General features: G+C 40.1%; 1 long non-coding RNA gene across 1 annotated transcript in view; it reads right to left on the bottom strand.

Annotated features, from left to right (window-relative positions):
* The window catches only part of LOC307108409, a 38,354-nt gene that overhangs the window by 6,366 nt on the left and 10,523 nt on the right, over nucleotides 1-21,465 (bottom strand). The window contains exon 2 of the long non-coding RNA XR_013814314.1: nucleotides 19,790-19,876. This is a non-coding gene — a long non-coding RNA (uncharacterized lncRNA). The remainder of the gene's footprint in view (nucleotides 1-19,789; nucleotides 19,877-21,465) is intronic.

The following is a 21,465-nucleotide window of genomic DNA, read 5'->3' as shown; positions in this document are numbered from 1 at the left end:
CAGCCCTACGCATTCTTGGTACTTTAACTTATTATTCCGGCTCTGCACCTTGACTGCTGAACATACTGTCAGATGCTAACTGGGCTGCTTTGCTTTTCACACTCAAGAGTTTTGCAGGAACTCTGGGAATGCTGGCCAGGTGGGAAAATACACTTTACTGAAGAGTCCTTGGGTGATTCTAATCCCCGCCCCTCCCTGAAAAAGAAGAGAGTAGTGGAGTAGATTATGAAGATAACATCTGCCAGGGAAAATGTATTTTTGAGACACCCTCTGATGAATAAATCTCTGTGGCATTTGGAAGTGAAAGGAAAATGAGGTCTAAAAGAAAAAAAATCACAAATATTTTGGTTCCTAGTATACAATGGTGCTGGGCAATAGACTCTGTACTTGCATGAGTGTATTGTGAACAGCTCAATAGCTTGAAATCAGTCATGATGGGAGTCTTTATACCACAGAAATGATCAAATGCTACAGATCTATTCCCTCACCCCCACCTCCAAACATGATTGTTAACATCTACTAACACTTATGGAAACAAGGAGGATTGCCCGAGGACCTTTATTTTTGAGTCTTCATGTAATAAGAATGCCATGGTTTACTGTTTGTTTTATTCTGTAAGTATCTCGATTATATTTATGGCAGGATTTTGTTTTCAAGCTGAAAGAAATGGTGTCCCTACAATATTTGGCAATGGTTTAAGGATTAAACCTCTACTTCTATGGTTGGCAGAGAAAGGTCTTAGATAATATGGGATGAGGGCATTTAACCAGGGACTACCGGCTGGTTTGGGGCTCTCAGCTTTTAATACTGGCAGGGTTTCCCTTGCAGAGGTCCAGTATCACTGAAATGTGATGGTAACACCCATGTATCCAGTCTCCCTCAACTTTTTGACTCTTGCCTTATGAGATTCATTGTGTCCCTTCTCTCGCCCTTAGCCACAAAGCCATGCATGGGAGTCACTTATACATTTGTCTATTTTTTAAATAGCCTTATAGTTGATATACAAAGAACTGCACATATTTGATGTGTGCACTTTGGTAAGTTTAGATATATGCAAACGCCCCTGGTGCCATCACCAACAGTCAAGGTAGCAGACATCTTCACCACCTCCCAGAGTTTCTGGTGTTCCCTAGTTTTTGTGGCTTGATTTTGTTTGTTTGTTTTGGGGGGCTTTGTGTGTGTGTGTGTGTGTGTGTGTGTGTGTGTGTGTGTATGGTAAGAACACTTAATGTGTGATCTACTCTGCAGCAAACAATAGAAAACAATATGGAAGCCCTTTAAAAATTAAAAGTGAAACAACAAAATAGATCCAGAGACAGAGAAGCATGGAACAGACTGTCGAATCTCAGAGGGAAAGTGGGGATGGTGGGAAGAGATCAACCAAAGAACTTGTATGCATATATGCATAAGCCATGGATATAGATAACAGAGTGGTGAGGCCTGGGGTGGGGGCAGGGTGGGCTAGAAGGGGTTAATGGGGGGGGAAGGAAAGGGTACATCTGTATTACTTTCAACAATAAAAATTTTTAAAAACAAAACTACTCTATAATTCAACAATCTCACTTCTGGGTGTATATCCAAAAGAATTGAAATCAGGCTCTGGAAGACAGTTCTGCACTCCTGTGTTCATGGCAGTACTATTTATAACAGCCAAGACATGAAAACAACCCGAGTGTCCATGTACAGATAAGTGGACATTTAAAATTCGTGACACATGCAATGGAATATCATTCAGTCCTAAAAGAGAAGGAAATCCTGCCATTTGTGCCAACATGGATGACCCTAGAGGGCACTATGCTAAGTGAAATAAGCTAGTCACAGAAGAACAGATACTGTATTATTCTCCTTATATGAAATGCCTAAAGTAGTCATCACTCATAGACACAGAGAACACAATAGTGATTTCCAGGGCTTGGGGGTGAGGAAAATGGGAAGTTATTCAGTTGGGGATAGAGCTCCTGTTGTGCTAGATTAATAAATCCTAGAGATGGGTGCATAGCATCTGTAGTTTATAATAGGGCATTGTGTGCTCACTGATCTCTTACAGGATACTCATCTCATTCAGCTTCTGAGGAAGTTGTGACTGCGTCCCATCAGCCACAGGGAAAGGGCCATTTGGTAATCATTTGGTTAACTTGACTAATCTGGGAAATAGAGTTAGGAAAAAATAATCCCTCTGGCCCTTACAGGGTGATGCCATTGGACTCCCCAGCTGCAGCTAGGAGAGGGAGCTGAGAGGAATTGATTTGTCTCTAACACATCCCAAATGTACAACAGAATAAACCCCCCAGGAAAACAAAACGCTTTACCCCAAAACCAACACGCTCCTGGGCACATCGGGGAAAGATGATAGGAACCAAGAAGAAGGCTGTGTCCTGACCACAATCACACCCATGTCTGGAACGCTGTGTGTAATTGTGCTGCCATCCTCGGGAAAGCCAGCATGGAGTGGGGGCATCCCACAGCGAACCCCACTCTCTGAAACAGATGCCGAGATGCTGGGAGAGACCCCCTTGGGGACTGGGATCAGGATGATAGGGGAGAAGGAAGGTAACAGACCCGGCCTTACTGGGGTAAGGAAACTTAGGGCAAATGAAAGGGATACAAATTCAAACAACAGGTGGTAACGTTAGGCCTGATGGGTGGTTTAGCCTGATGGGTGGTATTTCTTGAATCAGAGAGTTAAATAAATTTAAAAGTTGACAAAGATATAAAGGAAGAAAAAAAAAGAGTTCAAACATATTCCTCATCTCTGAGAAGGGATTTAGAATAAATTCCATCCTCTTCTTAAACTAAGCAGCTCTTGCCAGAACACCATAGATCACAGCCCCGCTGCACACAGAAATTCCTATGCTAAGTATGTGGAAATGCAGTTCACCCTTTCCTGGAACATAAAATTAAGAAACATTATCCAGAATTAAAAGCAGTCTTTGTTACCCCTAGGAATGATGACAATCTAACACTTCTTCATACGTGAGTAATGCATGATTTCTTTCCAAAATCAACAATCAACCACAAACACTTGGCTGGCCCGGGAAAGGTTTAAAGGCTTGCGAATATTAGGACAGGCTCACAGAGCAAGTGTTCCAACTCACATGCCCACACAAGTTTAACCTCTGCTTTTAGGGAAAATGACCCATATGTGGTCAAGGATTGCATTTTAATCTACTTACTCTATCACATAAAATACCACCCATATCTTTTAAGTAATGTACGGTTTATCACTCTAAAGTACCTTAATCCGCATCCTGGTACAAATTACCCATGCAGGAGATCTTTCTGTTCCCGTTAAGATCTGATAAGAACAGAGCATACCAGGTTAGGGTGAAATAACCTAAATGCCTACAGACTATATTTTTAAGGTCTTCACCCAGAGAGAGCAGAAGGCAGGAATAGTCAGCTCCTATTTATGTATGACAAAGCTAGAGTAAAGTGAGGCCAGGCAACAGAGCCAAATGTATACTATTAGGTTCCTGAAATCCAGTGGAGTTAAGCAATGTAATGCTCTGGCCCACAATGTTTCCTGTTGGCCCAGTGGCTGATGACTCATTGTCTAATAGGGTGGCAACATAGAAAACAAGTGCCTTCAAACCTTCATCTACTGGCAAAAAAAAAACAAGATCGCTTTTCATTCTCCAGTTCCATCTATGGTGTGGTTCTCAAATTTGACTGCACATTGGAACGACCTAGGGGGCTTTAGAAACTAATGATGTCATGGCCCCACCCCCAGAGGTTCTGATGGAACTAGGCTGAGGTTCATCGGGGCATCAGGAGTTTCAAAAGCTCCAGGTTGATTATAACAGGAGGCGAACGTTGAGAGTCACTGATTTAGAGGAACTTAGGGATTATCTAGGTAGTGCTTCTCAAATTGTAATGCAGAAATCACCTGAGAATCCTGTTAAAATTCAGGTTTTTTAAAAAAATATATATGTGTTTATTGATTCCAGAGAGGAAGGGAAAGGGAGAAACATCAATGATGAGAGAGAATCATTGGCTGCCTCCTGCACGCTCCACACTGGGGATCAAGCCCGCAACCCGGGCATGTGCCCTGACCGGGAATCGAACCATGACCTCCTGGTTCATAGATCGATGCTCAACCACAGAGCCACAGCAGTTGGGCTAAAATGCAGGTTTTGATTTAGTGGGTCTAGAGTAGGACCTGAGTCTGCATTTCTAACAAGCTTCCAGGGGATGCTGAGGAGGGCCCTGGAGCAGTGATCCCCAAGTTCCTGAAGCAGCCTCAGCATCCCCAAAAACTGTATCTGGTTAATGCAGGATTTCAGACTTACTGAATCAGAACCTGCAATTGAACAGCATCCCAGGTGTTTTCTGTGCATATGAAAGTATAAGAAACACTAGAGTTTCAGCCAATTCCCTCCTCAAGACCCTTACCCAGAATGACCGGGGGCGGGTGGGGGGGTAGGAGAGAGACAGGTTTCCTTTTAATTGCAAAAAAGAAAATCTTGTTTATATAGATACATTTTAAAATATGGCAAAGCCTAATCAAGCAAATGGAAACCACACATGAGGCCATCATGTGGAGAGAACTATTGATAACTGTTTATTCCTCCATCCAAATAACAGTGCTTCTAAAGAGAGAATAAAAACAAATTATTGAAAGAGAGCATTTCATCCTGCTCAAACAGAAACTTGGCAATGTCTTAACTGAAACTTACACCCATCAGATTTAGCCCAATGTGGTAAAAATATGAGTCTCTTGTTTGGGATAATGTTGCTTGCCGAAGGAGGTAACATCGCATCCGATTCTGACGGTTCTCTTGGAAATATGAAACCTCTTTGCTATGATTCAGAATGTTGCAACCAAGCTATTTATTCTGTTCTCCTTCTAAGTTAGAAGTTCAGAACTCCCAGACTTAAAAATACCAGCCAGTAATGAAAAACAGGGCAGCCACATTGAAGTTACTAGCAGTGAATAAATTCCCAGAAAGTTGAAACACTGATGTGTATGGGTGACCTTTAAATATATAATGAGTAAATAGTTTGGAAAAAAACAGTAATTCACATGGATTTCAAATGTATTTTCTTTCAATCTGTAACAGATCTGCTTGTTTTCTGTCAAAGAGGTCAGATTGTTAAAATGTTAAACTTGGCTGCCCAGATCCGCCTCAGCCAGAGCTGTCAAATCAGAAGCCTAGCAAAAGAAACTGGAACTTTCCTGTAGGAACTGAGATTCCCAGCTCTTTCTCACTGAGTTAGACCAGTGAAATCTAAGAACTTGAACTTTTAAAAAAATGGGTCTCTCTTTAGAAAACTGCCTATTTTCCTAAATGACTTCAAACTCTATCATGGCCTTCCCTTACCTGAGTGAACACTTTTGCACCGAACGCCAATGTACGAATTCAAAGAGCTGTCTACCAACACTGGGAGAAGGACCAGGACCAGTAAGTCATATTGTTTTCGTGCAAAGAGAAAAACTGGACACAGTGGTGGGGAGTGGAATAGTTTTAAGAATGAAACGACGGAGAAGTTTGGGAGGTTGGGACCGGGCATTGGAGTAGGAAGCACACGTCACAGGCAATGCCTCTCAAAGAGGCAAGACTGGCCATTTGGTACCTTTGGGAAATGGGTGAGACTGTTTACATTTAGTGAACTGGTGACTGCATTTGCATATTGGCATATATATGATTTTATTATAAAGCTCTTTTCTGACACTTCTTCATGTTCTTTATATTGGGCGAAAATGTATTATTTTAAATTAAGGTGTGAATATATTTATGTATTACATGAATTTCATTCCAGACAAGTAAAAAGGGGATTACAAAATAGTGTTAGAAAAAGAGGTCATTGGGTCTGTTAGAACCTGTGAAATTAATGATCTTATCATCAATATAAATATAATTACATAGGTGGCTACTTCATTTTTATTACCTTACTATAAATTAAAAGTTAGTTTCCCCCCAAATTTGGAAGATATGTTTGAGATACTCTAATTGAAAGCCAACCCATGTGACATGAATAGTATTCACTGTTGGAAACCAAAACTGAGACAGCACCAGAGGCCTGGGGACAGCCCAACAGGAGGGAAGTGATATTAATATAAAATATTATGACGAACAAGAAATCTAATAAACAAAATAAACTGATGAATAAAGTAGAATCAGAGGCATGGAAACATGGAACAGACTGATGAATCTCAGAAGGAAGGGGGTTCAGGGGGGCGGGAAGAGATTAATCGAAGATCTTATATGCACATATGCATTACCTATGGACACGGACAATAGGGTGGCGAAGGCCTGGGGCGAGTTCCAGGTGAAGGGGGCCAATAGGGGGAAGCAAGGGGGACATCTGTAATACTCTCAACAATACAGATTTTAAAAATAAACTTTAAAAAAAATACTATGAGCCAAACAAAACATGATTTCAGTGCAAACCCCATCTTGCAAGTTGCAGGGGTAGGTTTTGACTTATAAAGGTGTGCCATCCCACACAGGTAACTTTACCCAGAGAGCTCTAAAGTTAGTATCAGGGATATATTTATTTACCATGGCTAACATGGAAGTTAGCTAGTATAAAATTAGAGTAGTCTGGAAGGGATTATTTTGCAAATGGAACAGATATATATATATATATATATATATATATATATATATATATATATACACACTCTAGAGATATTTTGCAAATGGAACAGATATATATATATATATATATATATATATATATATATATATATATACATACACTCTAGAGATAGTTTCAGAATAGAGAAAAATTCAACAAGCCCCTTTTATAACTTTGGCAACTAGGAGGTACTTTTCACATTGTCACCTTATCCATTTTTATTTCTCTTTGTCACTCATAAGATTAAGTACCTTAATCATGCAAAACAACAACAATATACAAAACAATATCAAACTGTGTCCAAGGTCTAAAAGAAATAGAAAAGGGATGTGTCATTGCACTGCCTTGCTGACCTTAAGTATCCTTCAGAATAGCAATGTGTGCCCCTTAATGGCCAGGCAGCATGGCATGGGGAATTCTGACCCAATATGACATTGCACTGAACATTCCCACACTTAAGCTACAGTAGGATGGGAGAATACTAGAATCCAATAGCAATTCCTCAGGAACAGGCTCCTTAAAGGTCAACACGAGAAGTGAAATCAGCCCCCCCACACATACCCACACTTTCAAGACCCCAAACACAGTAGCCCACCACATTAACTTTGAGCCACAAAAACAGAAATAGAGTTTTAAGAGGACTGGAGGGAAAGCTGGGATTTTCAAGGGCCTCTAATTAACTACAATGAGAGTAACCGTATTTCCTTACCCAGTGGTTCTCAACTTAGTACATTAGAATCACCCAGAGAGCTTTCAAAATAAAATCTAATGCCAATGTGGTACTCCCAAACAATTAAATAAAAATCTCTGGGGTTGGGATCCAAACATTCATTCTTTTTTAAAAATATATTTTTACTAGGGGCCCAGTGCATAAATTCGTGCACCTTGAAAGGAACTGTGGGCTGCGAGGCTGCTGTGGGCACAGAGACAGGTCTTGGCCCACCCTCTGTGCCCCCGCCCGGCCCCTACCACCGCGGCCCCTGGTCCCCGGTCCTCAGTACCCTGTCTGCCAGCAGCCCCGCTCCCACCACTGCCACTCCCACGTGCTGAAGCAATTGCGGCTGGTGCCAGCAGCTGGTGCAAGCAGGGCCGGTGCCATCAGTAGGTGGGAGTGGCGGCTGCTGCCCCAATCACCCCTCAGGAGCAGGGGGAGGCCTGCTGCCCCAATCTCCCCTCAGGAGCAGGGGGAGGTGGCGAAGCTCTGAGGGGCAATCAGGGCCAGCAGCCGCCGCTTGCACCCACTGACGGCGTCAAGTGATCAAGGACGGCGCCAGGCACAGGCAGCGGGTGCAAGCAGTGGCTCTGGCATCAGCAGCGGGTATGAGCGGGGCTTACGCTGGCAGCAGGTGCAAATGCTGGGCGGGACCACGGCATGTGGAAGCAAGGAATTTTCAGTAACCACCAGAGGTTGGCCCTGATGACAGCAACTGGTGCTTCGCTTTGGTCTGGCGCCCCCCTCACCTCCTCCACCATCCCTCCACGGCTGACGCCCACCATGTTCCGTGCTCTGCTGCCTGCTACTGATGCCTGCCATGTTCCACGCGCGCTCCCTGGTGGTCAGCGCACGTCATAGCAACCGGTTGTCCGGTTGTTCCACCATTCAGTCTATTTGCATATTAGCCTTTTATTATATGGGAGGATTGATTTCCGAGAGGGAGAGGGGGAGAGCAGTAGAAACATTAACCTTTTGCACTCAGATGTCGAGTGTGTCTCGACACTGATAGCATTAGCATAAAGGAATTGAGAAAAAAGCAAGCGAGTGCAAAGGGTTAATAATGAGAATCATTGATCAACTGCCTCCTGCATGCCCCACAATGGGGATCGAGCCTGCAATCCAGGCATGTGCCCTGACCAGAAATCAAACCATGACCTCCTGATTCATGGGTCAATGCTCAACCACTGAGCCACACAGGCTGCACACCATTCATTCTTTCAAAGCTCCCTAAGTGATACTAATATTCACTCAAGATTGAAAATTACTGTTAGCCATCTCAGAAATGAAACTATATCCAAAGAATTGTAGTAAGCTTCACAAATTAAGTGTAGTAATTATTATTATAATCATCTAGGGCTACCCGATATTGCCCTAAAATGAAGTTCAAAATTGGCTGGCTTGGCCATTGGATCATATGGGAAAAATCAGCTAAAAAACCACAATTCTTTGATGGAAATTTAGCTTTCTGCCAACTGCATGTTTGAGTATTTGTGGCCCAACTTCAAATAAAAACAGAAGTGGAGTGTTGTTGTTTTTTTTCTAACTGAATTGTGATATTCACAATATACAGCTTGACTGACAGTGCTTGTGGGCAACTGAACAACTTTAGAGATTCCTTTTTGCTTAAAAGTACACTGTGAACATTTATTTTATTCATTTCCAGAACAAGACTCTGGAAGCTGGGCTTGATGCTTGCCTTAAACAATCTGTGGGATTTGGAGCATAATCCAAAACTATCTAGATTTTAATTTTGTTGACCCTAACTAAAACAAGTTTGGACTGCATAATCGCAAAGATATTTTCCATCCCTTAATGTTCTGATTCAATAATCTATTGCTTTCTCCCTCTTCCCCAGGCATTTGCCCACAGATCACTTAGAGTCATGTGGTGATACCACTTATTTTCCTTTCTTAGGTCACGTCTTAAAGGCAAAAACGTCTCACAATTACTTGATTGTTTTGCCTGGTATACAAGAAGTACTGAAAAGCTTTTCACAAAGGGCAGTACAAAGTTTAAGCATCCTTTTATCTACTAAGTGTGAAGAAACATCTCTAGTGGAGACCAAGGGAAAATCTGCTTCCTAATATAAACATCACTTTTCTATTAAAAAAATTACTGTCTTAGGAGGCATTCACTGAAGGAAATTGCTGGCCCCAGAGGCGAAGATATGATAAGATAATTTCTATTCTTTCATTTCAGCCAAATGTTAAATAAGTTACAAATGAAATAACTTTGGCACTATTAATTCTCAAAAGCAGATTTAGGCAGAGACTTCAATAAGCCTGAAATCAGCACTTAATATTTCATTTTCTCTTTTCTGGGAGCGTTCAATGGAACAGTTTCAATTCTAAATTTAAGATATGTTGCCAAAAATTGATTGAAAAAACATGGCGCCTGAAAAAATGTTTAGGTGGGTTTAAAAAAAACAACACAAAAACCTGGATATGAATATTGCTTGAAAGAAAAATAACTTTTACACCATATTTATCTTTTTAATAGAAAAAGACTCCTTTCCTTAGACTTTGGAACAACTTGGCGTCTAAAAGTATAGACTTTTTGATGTTGATTCAATATTTTAAGTGTGGGTCAAAGCTGGGAAATTTAAGAATTTTATCTCAAATGGAAATAGTTTGCATAGTTTCAACATCCTCTGTCTTTTCCACATTTCCCTTAATAATATTGGATTTTAAAGTTATGCTGCTTTCTGTCTTCATGTTCTCAGGCATGAATGACTTTACCTTTAAATTTAGATATTCAACGGAATAATACTGGAACTGGTATCTATTTTTCTAATCTTTATTTTTCTAAGATTTCAGGTAACCTCTTCCTCTTTGAGTGATTAAATTATTTCACCTGATGTTTTTCAAAATTACATTACTACCTTATATTCAAAAGAGGCTGATGATATAAACATGATAAATTTTGGAGTAAATAATTCTCTCACAGGACGTTAAGGTGCCCAAAGAAGAAACCATTCCTCTTCCAACTGATCCCTATTGCATCTTAAACAGGCCACTGACCCGAACTTAAACTAGATGAAGAAGAATTGCATCTCCAATATGAACTGTGTTAGTTGTTAAAAGACAAGTTTGAACTACTCTCACCGAGTTTGAATCCTTTTGAACCTGGTTTGTTCAACTTAGAACTGGGTTGAACTAACTTACATTGGACTGAATCATTTTCACCGATCCTCTCTTGGTCTTAGCCTTGTCCAATACCAGCCTGTCAAGTGAGGCATGCCCAGAATGAACTGCCTGTGAGAATGGTACACAGGTATGGAGAAAATACAAACAGGGAATTTTAGTTGGCAAACATTGAGCATCCACCGGGATGTGGTTCTATGAGCAGCCTAGTTTGCGAGGGGGGAGTGGGGGGTGGGGAGTCATGACCAGGCTTTTAAAGAAGTGAGTTAGACTCAGCATTATCCTTTAATGCAGGCTGGGCAAAGCTATACGGAAAAATCAAGTGTGGATTAGAGCAGACTTTTCAGATGAGCTCCTCTGTTGAGTGCTCCTCTTGCTCCCTCAGGCACTATATCTGTGGAGCTCTGGGAGCCCAGGGAGCCTGGCCTTCACCTTCTGGTTTCCTCTTTCTCACTGTGGCAGGCTTCAAGGCTACAGCTACATGGAAGGGTCCTGTTAGGCCGAGCAAAGCAGTCAGCAGGGCAATAATACTAGTAACATTGGTCAAAACAGGCCTGGATACCTGTTCTTGAAATTGTGGCAGGACTGACCTGTACAAATGAGACAAAACAAGAATATACATCTGGTCTTCTGAGCCCATGGATTCTCCCCATTGTGGGGTGCCAGCAACAATAATGCAGGGGAAACCAGAGAGTACAGGCAGTCCTCAGGTTACATCGGATTCGATTTATGTCGTTTCGTGGTTACGTCGCCATCTCCCATTTATTTATAAAAATAAAAAAGTTCCGTCATTTCGACGTAGGTACATATGTGCTTTCTGGTTTTTATTATTTATTTACCACAAGTAAAGGTCAGGAATTGTTATATTTCTTTTAAATGTTTGTTACTGTTTCACTTCATTACTGCTGTGTATGTGCTCCATGTGAGTGACGTAGGTGCTTATGTAGGTGGGTTCCAACTTACGGTGAAAATCGAGTTACGTTGCCGTAGGAACGATCTCCGAGGTAACCCGAGGACTGCCTGTATGAGTTTTTCTAAGCACTGGACACAATCCAGTTCATTGAGCAAAGCAGGGAAGTTACAGGTGAAACCAGTAACACCTGTAATTCCAGTGGAGGGGTCTGTTCTGCTTCAGGGTGTAGAAAAATTTGTAAGTCATTATGCAAATTACTTCAAGTACTTCTTCTGAAACAAAGACATGATCAGGAGACCAGGGTTCAAAACAATAGTTTTGAGTAGGCTGTAGAGCTAAATGCTTCCTGCCAGAAGTTTGCTGTTTTGTCTGAGATCAATAATCTGTATATATAAAAGCCTAAGCGACCATCTGACCTTTCAACCATCTGACCAGTAGCTATGATGTGCAATGACCACCAGGGGGCAGATGATCAACGCAGGAGCTGCTGAGCTGCAGTGACTTGGCAGCTGCGGTTCTTGGGTAACGCACCTGGAACTGGAGAGGAGGGAGCCCGATTCCGGGGTGCATCACCTGAGAACCACCCTCTCGCAATCCGGGACCCTTCAGGGGATGTCGGAGAGCCAGTTTCCGCCAGAACCCTGCAGGCTAGGCCAAGGGACCCCACCAGTGCACGGGCCTCTAGTGTCCTATAAAAGGGGTAAACAGACCTTCTTGTTCAGTTCACCACCATGACTGTCATGATGTCAAGTACTTGTGATGAAAGGGAATTAAAAATAAACTCTATGCCCAGCTGGTGTGACTCAGTGGTTGAGCATCAACCTATGAACCAGGAGGTCATGGTTCAATTCCTGGTTTGGGTACATTCCCTGGTTGCGGGTTCGATCCCCAGTGTGGGGCATGCAGGACTCTCATCATTGATGTTCCTATCTCTCCCTCTCCCTTTCTCTCTTTAATCAATAAAAAATGTATTTTATTTAAAAAAAATAAACTCTATAACAGTACCATTTCTCATAGTGCTTGTGAATCCAGAATACATGCGTCTTTTTAAGCATGCTTGAGCTAGAAGCGTCTGAAATCCATGTTAACCTGGTTCAGTCAAATGACTCATGACATAGGAAGAGCTCCAGCGGCCCTGACAATGCAGGTGAATTCTGTGGTTCTTTTAGGGCATCTCCAGAGCTCTGCCTGCCAATATTGTCACAGAATGTGTGTGGTAGCACCACCATGCTTGCTGTTTTCTCAGCTTCCATAAGCCCACCGGTACCTTGACTTGCCTTAGAACTGAGACCTCAAAACCAGTTTAAACCAGTTTGGACTATTTTGAGATAAGCCCATTCCAGGTTTGAAATGTTGAACTAAAATATTAACCTTAGCTAGCCCTTCAGAGACTATCCTAGGTGGGTCCGTTGTTCTTGAATGAATACTTCCCAAGGGGTATGATAGATAATACCGTTGCTGAAATCTTACTTCAAGGAAGTTGGTCACTAATTCAGAAATGAATGAATCAGAGACAATAGTCAATGCATATTTCTCCAAATGGCCCCATTGCTGGCCTGCTCCGACTGAGCAACAGGCTTTATCAAATGTGCCCAGATTTCATGATCTTTCTAAACCACACTCCTTCTTCTGTGTCACTTTCAGTCTGATGTTTACCATCTGTTGCCTATTTATAGGGAATAGATGCATGTGGTATTGTTTACATGCAACATGGAGGTTTACTACAACAGATTTAGTTAAATGGGAATCAAGTCAAGGTGAAACTTTAGTCAAAGACATTTGTTGAATACAAATCATTTTGCTTATAACAGAATCATTGCAGTTTGATCAAATAAAATGATCTCAAACTAGTCCAAGTAAGAAAAAACTTCTTAATTGTTCATACCTCTGTGATATCAATTCCATTTAAGAAAAGTTTGCTTTTTATTTGTTTAGAGAACTGAAATGAAAATGTTGACTTCATATTATGGTAAACTTATTCATAGATTTTTGAGACCCAAACCATTATACAGTAGATAACGAGAGGAAAATTAGATTTTTAAGAACTTCATATATGTGAAATGAAATAAACATTATAATTTTGTAATATGACTTGATATTGGCACAGAAGTACCAGTTTTACCAGCTTTACAAATCAGGACAATCTAATTTAAAATGGGAGGAAAGGCTTAATGTAAAATTTAGGGGCTTTTGCTAAGTTTTTTTTTATTCTTTCCTTTTACCCAAAGAAACCAGTACAAAGAAATGCAAATATTTGAGTATGTGTTTAAATAAAGATTGCATCAGTCATATGTTTGGGGAGTAACCGGGGTCAACTTTGCCTGACTGGAAGTGATGGCTGAGGTTATGATAGGGAAAATACAAGAAGAGAGATTCATGGCCAAAGCCTTAGGGTTCTGCTCTCCTGAAACCATCCATCTGGGACCTTCAAACCCAGACATCTTCCAGCCTAAGAAGAAGAATCAAGCCGGATGCTCAGAGTCTGTTTTCAGCAGCCTCAGACCCAAGGATCCCAGTTCATCCCTGGATTCAGTCCTCATTTATGATTCTAACCATTTTTATCATATTCTGTAAGCTCATCTATGCATTCTCTTTTATGACTTCATTGAGTTTGCTCCTCTAGCTAATAGCATTTGCTTTTTGTTTTTTAATCTTTTAGTTTCCAGTTTTGGTTGTCTCATTTCTAATTTTTATCACAGTTGATTTAATTCTTGACTTTTATCTTTGCCACTTTATAGTGCTTATGTTATACCACTTTATCTTACTGTTTTACTTTATTACATTATCTTGATTATTTTATTATCTACTTTAAAGAATTCATGTTTTCTTTTCAATGTTACCCAACATTTAAAACTGGCAAACAGAAATAAATATTGGCTAAAAGGATGCATCTGGGAGGTCGGTCCAGGCCCTAAGCAAGGAATGTTGAAAGATATTTTTTCCTCTTATGGGTTTTACAACATCTTTTCCAGATCTCCACAAATGAGTCCTAAATTCTCTCCCTACATAAATCTTTTGATTGTGAAATCAGTCTGAATGGCAAGTCTGACTATTATGAGGAACCCTTGATGCGAGGTAACTGAATCAACCGATAAGCCAAAAATACACTCTCAACATTAAGTTACCATGTCCCTAGGGACAGCACACATGAATACCTGAATTACAAATTAGCCAATCTGCTTAGGGAAACTGGGAAAATGTCACGATTTCCATTCTACAAAACAGCTGGATTGTGAGCAAATTCTGGGAAAACACAGTTTACCAGAAGAAAGAAGGTCACAATCATTGGGACCAGAAGGAAGTCAGGCAGTTTAATTCAAGGAGAGGAACTGGCTCATGCTCTCCCAAAAGAATCTTTTTTTCTTCTATAAAGAAAATGGCTTGGTTGTTTTTCTCTTGCTACTTAAACAACACGATCGTTTAGACAACTCAAATGACATCAAGTTCTACGCAAGCTATCACTTGGTATCCCAGCCTGAAATGATCATATTGACACTTATTGCCCATCTTTTCATGCATCTCCTTTTGCACAAATACCCCTAGATATATCATGTTAGATAAATGGTATTTTATCTTATATATGTTTTTAAATGTAGTCTGTTGTCTTACTATTTTCCTCTTTTTTTCTGCTTATTTTATTCTTCCCATTTCATTTTATTCTTCCAACCTCTGCAACACCTCATTCCTGATGCATAAGCCACATTAACAAACTAGTTGATAAATGTCCATGTTTATATATTGCTCATAAACGTAAATATGCACGCGTGAGTGTAAGACAAGGTTAGGTTATGTTGCTGTAACAAATGACCCAAATATTAACAATAATGGTTTATTTCTTGATCATATGTTTCCATTTTAGGAAATTCTGCTCCAAGTTATCTTTACTCCTAGATCTTGGAGAGGTTGTTACAGAAGGAAAAATAATTTAGTGACACCACTGAGCTTAGACCCACACAAGAGATACCCTGCTTTAGTCTACACTCTTTAGAAGACACTAACCTGGCCCTTGCCTGGCCACGTGCCTCCTAATGGAGGAAGCTGTCAGAAGGGCCAAAGGGTCATCCCCTTTCTGAGTGTATACTATCTGGACTGTGCTGTAGGTACTAGGATTCCAGAATTCCTGCCCAAGTGTGCTCTTCCCTGAGTTTATCCCTCAAGGGGGCAGATAAGTCTGTAGGAATTTGTGTCCCATAAACCCCAGAGGTAGCCAAGAGTGTGATATATGTGGGGAGCGTGGATGGAGCCTGACAAGGTGGGCTGGGGTGTGCCCAGAAATGAGCTCAAGCCCTGTGTGGCACAGATTAAATGTAGAGGTCCTACTTTATTTCAGGAGGATAGTTAGTGTGTAGCACAACTTCATAACTAAGCTATATATTTCCCTATGAGTTGGGATACATTTTTATATATAATGAAGATCATTCTTGATTCTGTTACACGTATCTACATTTCTATGTATTATACCAAAACCACTTTGATATCATAGGAAGTTCTAATCTGTATCCTAATGTTTGGTAAGGCAACTACCCTTTCATTATTATTATTGTTCTCTTTTCCTTAATATTATTGGCTATCAATTTTCCCACATATTTTAAAAATAATTTAACGCAATTAATTACAGAAAATTATATTGAGATTCTAATAGGAATTGTATTATATTCACATATCTATGCAAATATAACTCTGATATTTTTATTTTTTTATCAGTAAGTATTCCCATCCCAGAATATAGTATGCCTTCTACTAATTAAGATTAATTTTTTTCTGACCTTTAATAAAACTCTATAAAACTAGATCTAAATCTTCCAGGTTAAATTTACTGCTAAGTATTTTTTACAGTTTTTATTACTATTTTAAATGAAATATTTTCCCTTTTTTCCCCACCTTGTTGTTGCTTGCACCAAAGCAGGGAGGGGAAGTATTGGTTTGTTTATACTTACCTTGTAGCCAGTGGGGTTTCATTACAAATATATAATGTCATCAGCAAAATAGAGAAATTTATATCTTATTTCATGATAATTTATTATATTTTCTTATATTATTACATCTGCAAGGACCAACAAAGCTATGGTAATCAAGCTATTTAGTCTCTGATTTTCCTATATAATAAAACCCTAATATGCAAATCGACCGAAGGGTGGAACGACTGGTCGCTATGACACGCACTGACCACCAGGGGGCAGATGCTCAATGCAGGAGCTGCCCCCTGGTAGTCAGTGTGCTCCCACAGGGGAGTGCCACTCAGCCAGAAGCCGGGCTCACAGCTGGCAAGCACAGCAGTAGTGGTGGGAGCCTCTCCTGCTTCTGCCGCAGGCAGATATCCCCCAAGGGGTCCCAGACTGCGAGAGGGCGCAGGCCTGGCTGAGCCCCCCCCCCCCTTCCAGTACACGAATGCCATGCACCGGGCCTCTAGTAATTTAAATAAATTTTAGTATTCTACCATATACAAAGATACTAGCTGTTGGTTTCTGGTGAATGGTATTTCCTTAATTTAAGTAAATTATTTTTATTTTTTCCTTTACTTTGAGTATTTTTTTTTACACCTGCTGAATTAGAGTCTAGAGTCCTTTTTCCCCCCACTGTATTTATTATATAGATCAAGTTCAGCTGTGAGTAGCAGGTAAGCCAAACTCACAGAGGCTTAAAACGCAGCAGTTTACTTTTCTCTGCTGTATGAATGCAGTAAGTCAAGGTGTGGTAGGACAGATTTCAAGCAGTTGGACCCAGGCTCCTTCTATCCTATTGTTCTGCCACCTCAACAAGTAGCTTGTGGTGCCAGAGCTGCCTCAGGGTCAGTCACCCTGTTGTAATTCCAGCTGGAAGAAGACAATAGAAAAATAAAGGGCAAGTCCCCACCCTTAGACAAGCCTTGCCAAAAGATGACACACACCACTTTTTTTTTTTTTTTGCATTAGATTGGTCAGAAATTAGTCACCTGGCCCTGCCTAAATGCATGGGAGGCTGGGAAACCGTCTTCCAGCCTTTTTATTTATTTATTTTTTTTCTGTCTCATGGTTTTAAATGAGAGCATTTTATAGGATTCCATTTTCTCTCCTTGCCTAACATTTTTTTTTTTTTACTTTTTTTAGTGGTTGCCTTAAAGTTTGCAGTATGCATTTACAGCTAACCCAAATTCACTTTCAAATAGCACTATACTACTTCACAAGTAATGTGAGTCCTTATAGGTACAAAATAATCCTAACTTCTCTCTTCTGTTCCTTGTAGCATTGCTATCATTCATTTCATTTAATAGGCATGCATAATCACACACACACACACACACACACACACACACACACATACATGTATATATATATATATATATATATATATATATATATATATATGCATACATAATTGAATACATTATTGCTTATTGCTATTATTGCTATTATTTTGAATGAACTGTTACCTGTTAGATCAATTAAGAATAATAAAAATGAAAGTTTTTATTTTACTTTCACATATTTCTTTTTCAGTACTCTTCCTTTCTTTAAATATGAGTTTCTGCCTTATATTATTTTTCTTCCTTCTAAAAAGCTTCTTTTAATATTTCTTGCAAGGCAGCTCTCCTGACAACGTATTTCCTTAATATTTGTCTAAGAAAGTCTTTCTCCTTTACTTTTGAAGGATAATTTCACAGAATTCTAGGTTGGTGTGTTTTGTTTTGTTTTCTCTCAACACAAAAATTCACTCCACTCCCCTCCTGTTTGCACACTCTCTGAGAAGTGGGATGCGATTCTTATCTTTGTTCTTTCGTAGGTAAGGTGCTTTTTGCCTCTGGATTCTTTCAGGATGTTTCTTTCTCTTTGATTTTCTGTACATTGAAATGATATGCCTTGGTATAATTTTTGTGAACTTAGCCTGCTTGATGTTCTCTACACTTCCTGGATCTGTGGTTTGGTGTTTGGCATTAGTTTGGGGATGTTCTCAGTCATTGTTGTTTCAAGTATTTCTTCTGTTCTTTTCTTTCTCTTCCTGTGGTCCTTCCATTAGCATGTTACATCTCCTGTAGATGTCATCCCCCACTATCTACTCCCAGTCCCTGGACACACAGCCCCTGTTTTTCAGTCTTTGTTCTCTTTGCTTTTCTATTGATAGGTCTCTAGCCCAGAGATTCTTTCCTCAGCTGCATCCAGTCCACCAATTAGCCCATGGTTAGTGTTGTTGTTTTTTTATCTCTAGTATTTCTTCTTTGTTCTTTCTCAGACTTTCCATCTCTCTGCTTCCGTTGTCCATCTGTTCTTGCATGCTGCCCACGTTACTCATGAGAGCCCTTAGCATACTAATCATAGTTATTTGAAATTCCCAGCCTAATAATTCCAACATCCCTGCCATGTCTGGTTCTGTGTCTTATGTGTGTTTTGCCTTTGGTATGCCTTTTGGAACCTGGTGGTGAAGTACTAGGCGAGGGAAAACATTCTATAGTCCTATAATTAGGTCTCAGTCTATGAACTGTGAATGTCACAAGTGTATCCCAAGTCTTTTCCTCCCCCTGAGATGAAAAAGATGGCTACTGTGGCCCGGAATTGGGTATTCCCCACCCCCAACCCCAGACCAGTTAGGCCCCTGTTAGCTAGTTTCTCCTAAGCTCAGGTCTTAAAAAGGACAGAGTATTCAGGAGTATTTCATTTAATAGGCATGCATAATCACATATATATGCGTATAATATATGTATATACACACAAGACATATACGTAAGCACACATAATGGAATACCTTATTGATATCCTTTTTTCCTCCCCATGCCAGAAGCACCAGGGGATTTTTCTTCTATATTCACTGTGGGAACCCAGTCAGCTCCTGCAGCTAAATGCCACAATATTGTGGGACAGTCCCTGTGACGGGGTCAACCTGGAGTTTTTCAGACTTGCCCCACTGAGCTCAGGCCTCTCCTACCCGGGCACAGGTTCCCGCAGGCACTGGTGCCCACAGACCGGTGCAGCTTTGACTCTCTCCTTAGGTCAGCAGTGACACCCTGCACTCGTGGCCTGACTCTCCAACCTCGGGGGCAGTGCTTTGCCATTTGCCCTCTCCTCTTTTACGGATCCAAGTAGAGTTGTTCAATTCTCAGCCTGTTCCTTGCTGTCCGAATGGAGTGACAACCTCCAAGTTTCTTGTACCAGAAACCGTAAGTCAGAAATGCATTCTTTATTCTAAGAAACCATGTACCTGGCTGGAATTGTGATTTTTATCACCATTGATGATGTGGCAAGCAGGTATTGAGGGATAGCCAAAAGTTAGTTCCACAAGTATCTACTCTATGACATCTAGATTTTTATCCTTTGTTTACTGTAATAAATTATATTGGCAAGTTTCCTGATAGTGAAAATTATTGAGGTAAAAGTTATTTAGTCATATTGCATTACTTTAATATACATCCCCACAAATATCAAATATAAAGTTTGACCCAAGAAGAAGTAGAAAGCATGAACTTACCATTACCAATGGAGATTTTACAACGCTTGTTAAAGTTCCTCCATTAAAAAGGTCTCAGGATCACTTGGTTTTATGATTTAATTCCATCTGTGTCAAAAAATAGAAACAAACAATTCAAATGTCTTTTAAATCACTTCAGATTTTATAAAAGGAAATATTCACAAATGTTATGAAGACTTTCCTGAATGGTGGGCTCATGCACTCCCATGTGGGACCTTACATGACCACTCCCTTAAGCATTAACCCCTAGTGATCACATCTAGGTCTCAGTTAAGTTTCAACTCCAGGTGCAGAAAGCAGTAAAACCTAACAAGTGATACCCTAGCTGCCTCGGGACCAGCTGCAAGGACTAATGATCCCTTGCCCTGGCACCGACCAATTGTTAGAGACCATGACCCTGAAAGGCCCCTGGAAAGCTGATGCATATTCTATTGGGATCCTCCTCTGAGACCACCAGATAAATACTCTCAAGAAGGAAGACCCAGCGTGCTCTCCCTCTTGGGAGCTTGCCCTCGCCTTTCCTGTCCTCCTCTCTGCTCACCCAGGAACATTACCTTTACCCTTCTCTCTCCTAAACTCCTTATTTTGCCTCTATAACTTGTTTCCTGAGCCCATTTCTTCTACAGCTCACTTCTACTTCTGTGACTTTCTAAATAAACTTTCTCTTAATAAAAAAAAAATACTACTTTCTTGCTGAATTTCTTGCCTTTTCACCAAAACTACTATTAGTGTTGATGACAGGAACAGAAAATGAATATGGGGCAAGTTGTGGGAGCTTAATGTAAGATCCAACTATTAATGTGTCTGCAAAATTTGCATTTTAGAACCAATGCAAGAATGGGTTAGACAGAAATGGAATGCAAACATCATATTTTAAAGGTTGTTTTAAGTCTACATTTTTCTTTATACATTAAAGGGCTAATGCACCGATGTTGTTTTAGAGCAGAAGTTGGAAAATTCTTTTCTGTAAAAAGCCCACATAACGACTGTAATATGAAAGCCACCACAGACATTACCTAAACAAATGGGCATAAAAAAAATGTGTTCCAATAGAATTTTATTACCAACTCAGCAGACCAGATTTAACTTGCCAACATTATTTAATGCACCTTTGTTTTAAAAAACAACTAAGTCTATACCCTTCAGTTATAAGACTGATCTGTATGTTTTTAATTATAGAATACATTGTCATTCAAAACTGTCAGGTGGTTGTATAGTTATTTGTCATCAAAATATTACATTGTTTAAATTGCTGGCTAACAATTCTAAATTCTCTAGACCCCATGTACTACCAAGCTTACCTTTTAATGATATCTCAAATGCATAGAAAACCATGTGATTTTATAGAGAGAAATTACACAACATAATGTTGAAAAATAAAAAGAACTAATGCTTCATATTTAGTGACTTGAGGACATATACATTCTTCTAAAACAATCTACAGGATGGGGTCTTTTTGCATCAAATTACTTTTCACTTCAATTTCATGGAAAATGAAAGTAGTTAAATACAATTACAGAATCCAGATATGGCTTAATTGGCATTGAATGATAGGGGCTTCCTCTTTAACTGCTCTGGGTAGAATATTTTATGAAACTTGTAACTAACATTGTTGCTATGATTAAAACAATGGCTTTTGCTATGATTTCCAATGTGACATAATTGTGGTAAGAAGA

This window comes from Cnephaeus nilssonii (assembly GCF_951640355.1).
Source record: "Cnephaeus nilssonii genome assembly, chromosome: 12".
Classification (NCBI taxonomy): Eukaryota; Metazoa; Chordata; class Mammalia; order Chiroptera; family Vespertilionidae; genus Cnephaeus; species Cnephaeus nilssonii.
The sequence above is the reverse complement of the archived record's forward strand: the minus strand, read 5'-3'. Positions and strand labels throughout refer to the sequence as shown.